The following is a 6,419-nucleotide window of genomic DNA, read 5'->3' on the forward strand; positions in this document are numbered from 1 at the left end:
AACCACCAGATGCCATAATTTGGTTATATGGTTACCACCCAGAATTGTAAATGGTTTCCTGGTGTACAGGAAACCATATGGCTCGTCACTCAGTGTAGTCACCTACATGCAGAAGGAAGAGGAAAGAATGAAGGAAAGAAAGACAGATGAGGAAGCATTTTTACAATCAGTATAAACTGGTTCTTTATCCTTATATCCGTGTCTCTGTGCAATGGGACATAATTATGCACTCCTGTTTCATAAAATTCACAGAATTTTTTACATATACCATTTATATCTTGTCCCCGTAGCTCCTTTTTCCAATCTATATCCTTAAAGTACTTCTTTAGGTCATGATAGTTGCCCTTTTTTGTAGTTTAGCCTCTTTTTGTCATTTCCATTACCTCTATCATATGCTATCCTGAAACTGTAATCTAGTTCGGCATGGTCACTTTTGCCAAATGGGGGGTGACAGATTATATTGTCAATTTCATTTTCTTGCCTAGTAAATATGAAATATAATAATGAGGGGTCGTCTAGTCCTCTTTTTCTGGCATTCTCCAAGTTGTGTTAGAAAAAACTGCTGTATAAGACCCATGAGCTTTTGATACCAACACCTTTCGTGGCTTTTTCCATCTAGAGTATTCCAGTCTATATTTATGGTAAAATCTCCCATTAGTATAATTCTTTCAGAATTATTCTTCCATTCTTAAACTATGAACTGTCTTTTCTGCTAGGTCTTCATATTTACCTCCTCTATATCATGTGTTTGTCTTGGGTGGCATATATAAATTTACCACAATTATTATCCCTTTGCTAACGGCCATACCACGTTGAGTACACCGCTTCCCGTCCGATCAGCGAAGTTAAGCAACGTTGGGTCTGGTTAGTACTTGGATGGGTGACCGCCTGGGAACACCAGATGCTGTTGGCATCCCTACGTGTCAAGTGGGGTTGGTGGAGGATTAGTGCCCCTCCCTGTAAAACAATTAGCTCTAAGCCATTGGCCACCCCGTCTGGGATACATGGCGTCTGGCAGTGAATGAAAAAAAAAAAATTATCCCTTTGATGTACTAATCTCTACTGCAACTAATTCTACTTGTGAGTGTATGTCTGCGAGTATTTCTATTTCTTTTACTTGAAGTCTTTTCTCTGTTAGTATCACAACTTCTCCTTTTTTAAAATTTCTGTCTCTTCGCCAAATATTGTTCATTCATTCATTGCCAGACGTCATGTATCCCAAACGGGGTGGTCAAGGGCTTAGAGTTAATTGTTTTACAGGGACGGGCACTAATCCTCCACCAACCCCACTTGACACGTAGGGATGAAAATATTATACTCATCCAAATTTAAAGAGTTGTTTGATATCCTTGGGGTTAATTTCTTTTCTTTAAGACAAATAATATAAGGCTCAATTTCTATGATATAGTCTTTCATCTTTAATAATTTGGATACCATTCCATCTAAATTTGAGTACATCAACTTTGCCATACTGTTCACATATTTGACACTAGTTGAGGTTATCTTGTTTTTATTTAGTCCCTGGTGTTTATGTGACATTTTTTTACTTGCAATCCTACTACTTTGAAAAAAAAATTTACTTCTCTCTTCATCTGATCTTGCATCATTCTTTCTTTTTGCTTCTTCCCTCTTTTCCTTTGGTAATTCCCATTCCTCCAGAGTAAGGCACCTTTTTATCCACACTTTTTGTACTCCTCTGATTCCATAAGTTTGTTAGCATTTTTTAATATCTCTTCTACATTGTTCACACTTTGGAGGGTTACTTTCAGTGGCCACGACTTGTTTCTCTCATATTTCCCTAATCTCTTAATTTCCTCTACATCTTTCTCACAGATGTCCTCTGACACTACTTTCACTATGCTCACTATCTTTACCACCTCCTTGTTGTCTCTGGTGATTCTATTCCTTATTTCTTCTTCATCTTTACCAGTGATTACTATAGATCTGTTAATCCCAGCTGTTTCATTTATCAGCCTTGGGTTCTTCCTTATGATGTCTTTCACCTCTCTTGTCATGTCTTTTGCCTCAGCCTTGTTTTTTAGATCTTGATTTGTTTTGGCTACATCTGCCCATGAATTTAGTACTTCCTCTGTCTAGTTTCCCAGCACTTCATTTGCCTGAGTTATCTTCTCATCAATGTCTCTAGTTTGTTCCATCAGATAACCTGCTTGTCTAATTATGCCTTTATCATTGCAAGGGTGTGCAAGGGACAGCATGGTGGAATGATGAGGTGAAACGAGCTGTGGAACAAAAGAAGAAGGCATATGGTGAATGGTTGGCGAGTAGAGGTAGGGGAGAAGATGAGAGAGAGAAGAGAGAGGTATATGTGAGCAGGAGAAGGGAGGTTAAGAGACTGGTGAAGGAGAGTAAGAAGAAAGTGGATGAAGAGTTTGGGAGGAATCTGAGTGTGAAATGGAGGGAGAGTAAGAAATTGTTTTGGAAGGAGGTAAAGAAAGTAAGGCAGTGTGAAAGGGGAAATAGTAGGGGAGTGAAAGATAGGAATAATAGATTGTTGGTGGAGAAGAGAGAGAAATTGAGGAGATGGAAGGAGCACTTTGAGGATTTGTTGAATGTAGAGAGTGAGAGCAGTGTGAGTATAAGTGGTTGGGGAATGGCTGGGAGAAGAAGAGATGAGAGGAGGGAGGAAGAGATCAGTAGGTCGGAAGTAGTGGAAGCAATGAAGAAGATTAAGCTGGGAAAGGCCCCAGGAATTGATGGAGTGTGTGGTGAAATGCTTAGGTATGGGGGTGAGATTGTTGTGGAGTGGATATGGAAGTTGTGTAGATTGGCTTGGGAAGAGGGAAGGGTTCCAGAGGACTGGAAATCAGGTATAATTGTTCCTCTGTACAAAGGAAAAGGGGAGAGAGAAGTATGTGGTAACCATAGGGGTATTTGCCTTCTTAGTGTGACTGGTAAAATATATGGTAGAATACTCATTGATAGGGTTAGGCATATGACAGAGGAGCTAGTTGGAGAAGAACAAGGGGGATTTAGGAAGGGAAAAGGGTGTGTAGATCAGATATTTGTTCTAAGATGTTTAGTGGAGAAGTATCTAGAGAAGGGAAGGAAAGTGTATGCTGCCTTCATGGACTTGGAGAAAGCTTATGACAGAATAGATAGGCAAGGTATGTGGAAGGTATTAAGAATATATGGAGTGGAGGGGAAATTGTTGAGTGCTGTGAAGAGTATGTACGAGGGAGCTAGGGCTACGGTGCGAGTGGATGGTGAACTGAGTGAGTTCTTTGATCTCAATGTGGGACTGAAACAGGGGTGTGTAATGTCTCCATGGCTGTTTAATATATATATGGATGGGGTTGTAAAGGAGGTACAAGGTAGGGCAGTGGATGTGGGGGTGGCTCTAATGAATGAGGGTGAGATTTGGAAGCTTCCGGTGTTGCTGTTTGCTGATGATACAGTATTGTTGAGTGAAGATGAATGGGAGTTGCAAGGTTTGGTGAATGAATTTGGGACAATGTGTAGGAGGAGGAAGCTGAAAGTTAATGTAAACAAGAGTAAAGTTATGGTGTTTGAGAGGAATGAAGTCACAGAGTGTGCAGTGAGGTTGGATGGTGAGGATATGGAGAATGTGAGTGCATTCAAGTACTTGGGTAGTGTGATGAGTAAGGATGACTTTGGGGGATGAAGTACGTGAAAGGGTACAGCAGGGAAGAAAGGTTGTTGGTACACTGAAAGCAGTGATGAGAAATAGGGAGGTGAGTATGGAAGTTAAGAAGTCACTGCATGATGGTATTGTGATCCCTACCCTGACGTATGGAAGCGAGGCGTGGACATTGCAAGAGGGGAACAAGTCAAGAGTGAGAGCAGTGGAAATGAGTTACTTGAGAGGAGCATGTGGAGTAACGTGGAGGGACAGGTTGACGAATGAAGAAGTGAAGGAACGTTGTGGGTTCGATGTGGATGTGGTTGAAAAGATTAGGAGAAATACACTGAGGTGGTTTGGACATGTGGAGAGAATGGAGAATGAAAGACTGACTAAGAGGGTGTATGTAGGTGAGGTGGAGGGAGGGAGAGGGAGGGGTAGACCGAGGATGAGGTGGAGGGATGGAGTTGAGAGGTATATGAGGGAGGGGGGGGTGAGTTGGGGGGAGGGGAGTCAAATGGTGGGTGACAGAGTGACTTGGAGGCGTTTTGTCTGCGGCCACCCTTTGCGGGATTAGGGCGTCGGGCTATAGATAGATAGATAGATAGATAGATCATTATTGTACTCCTTCAAAACTCTTCCATGGGTGACTAATGTATTTCCCTTTTTGTTCATTTTCTTTCTCAGAATGTCTGCCTCAGCTTGCAGCTCACATATTGATGCATCTTTTCTGTTTAATTCCTTTACCAGTTCCATATTTTTTCCTTCGTTGGTACAGTTCCTTCCTTATTTCATCCAATTCCAGTTTGAAAGTTTCCTCCAGTTTATTCACCTTCTCTGCTAATTTATTAAATGTAACCAGTTCCATCAGGTCTGTGTAGTCATCATTTTGACTTTTACTGTTTCCCTTCCTCTTAACTAGATGCACTTCTTGAAAGTACGCCATCTTACAGAAATATACTTTTTATTTACAGTTTAGTATCTCTGGTATGTCAATGTTGGAATTTACCAAGCGTTCGTCTGTTTACCCGATGCAGCACCTGTTGACTGCTGATGCCGCAAATTTAGGGCCCTGATTATTTGATATAGTTTCTTTGGAAAGTGTGCATGCATGCGTGCATGCATGCACATGTGTGTTTGTGTGTGTGTGTGTGAAGGCGGTGGTGGTGGAATGGTGGAGCGGTGGTGAGGCGAGCAGGCACACAGACCTGTACCTGAGACAGCCTGCCTCAAGGTCACTGCTATGATTACTGGACTCACAGTAGCAATCACACCAAACTTTTGAAAAACCTACACAGAAATGGTGTTTGTGGTGGATTGCAGTCTTCTGGAAGTCCTATTATTGTGGAAGGCTAGTTATTATAAGCCTTAGTTGTGTCACCACACCTCTGTCATGCAAATGGACATGGGCAAAAACAACAAAAATTGACCCCTTTCCCCACTCACTTTCTGACTACATGCATTTCATGGACAATCTGGGGCCATCAGCTTGAAGTCGAAGGATTGGTGAGTATTATGACACTTATATTATTGGTTAAGTTTTAGCTGAGATATGAAGGTTTAAAAAAAAATTTTCTCAGAAATGCCTGGCTGGGAGAAGGGTTGGCGGAAATATGTGCCGAACGCAATAGGTTAATACTTTTCGATTAAAAAAGTATTCCCAGCATAACCAGGCGATAGGAGCATGTTGACTTCTGACTAGTGGAAGACAAATTTCAAGGCTAAATATCAGAAAATCTGTGCGTGATGGAGAAAAAGTAAGAACATACTTGTAATAAGCACCATCAATTTACCCAAAACTCCCCATTCTCATTTCTGAACTAGATAAATGGTCAAAATTTGTTGAGTAGTGTTCTCAGTGATATATTAGAAGAAGTGACAACAAGAAGTAACAACAAAGTTGAAAAGAATGAAAAAGGAAGGGCAGGAATTAAAAACTGTTTCACCATCCAGCACATTAGTACTTTCAGGCTCAAAAGCAACAAAGAGTAGGTTAAATATATCCTACAGAGCATACATTAATGCAGCTAAGACTATAAGATTGCTAACTTAATTTGCACAAGATAAATGAGGTCTGTCCAGAAGGAAATCATACTTTTTAAAATAGCGCACCAACTAGCTGGCAGAGCACGATCGTAAATGGACGGTTGTGAAATGGTGACTCAGAGCTTTAATCTAATACTAGTCGTTACATGCCACGTCAGTTAGTACTCAAGATATACGTGCATGAGTGAACATGTGTTTAGTGCACTTCGTGATTTGTTGCAAGTTAAACAATTACGGATCTTATAGGGTAATGTGTTTATGTGAAATTCTGTTTCAAGTTGGGAAAAACTTTTACAGAGACTTTTCAAACATTGCTACAGGCTTATGGGGAAGGTTGTTTGAGGCCTACGCAAAGTCAGAAGTGGTTCCAATGATTCAAACTGGGAGAACATCCACCAAAAACGATCCCAATTCCGGACGGCCTTCTATGTTATGAGAAGATAGCCACATTGAGAAAGTATGTGTTGTGATCCATGAACATCACTACTTGACTGTCTGTGAAGTTTAAAAGAAGTAGGCATCTGTAAATGTTCATACCACACAATTTTAACCTGCCCCCCCCAAAAGAAAAAGAAGAAGAAGAAGAAAATGCATCATGCTGCCGCCAAATTTGTGCTGCGTCTACTGACAGATGAGCAAGAAGAGAACTATATCACAGTCAGTCAGGAGTTGTTCAATTGTTTGAATGCTGACGAAAACTTTCTGAAAAATGTCTAAACAGGTGATGAAACGTAGGTGTACAACTATGATGTCAAAACAAAAACACAGTCAT

At 40.8% G+C, this 6,419-nt stretch overlaps 1 non-coding gene across 1 annotated transcript; it reads left to right on the top strand.

Annotated features, from left to right (window-relative positions):
• The first annotated feature begins 794 nt into the window (after positions 1-794).
• Positions 795-913, top strand: LOC145410528 (5S ribosomal RNA). The gene has a single exon (XR_013899303.1). It is a non-coding gene; the product is annotated as a 5S ribosomal RNA (ribosomal RNA).
• The last annotated feature ends 5,506 nt before the right edge of the window (positions 914-6,419 follow it).

The sequence above is a fragment of the Coenobita brevimanus genome, chromosome 85, assembly GCF_032717465.1.
Source record: "Coenobita brevimanus isolate Jiangsu-jjx chromosome 85, ASM3271746v2, whole genome shotgun sequence".
NCBI classification, from domain to species: Eukaryota; Metazoa; Arthropoda; class Malacostraca; order Decapoda; family Coenobitidae; genus Coenobita; species Coenobita brevimanus.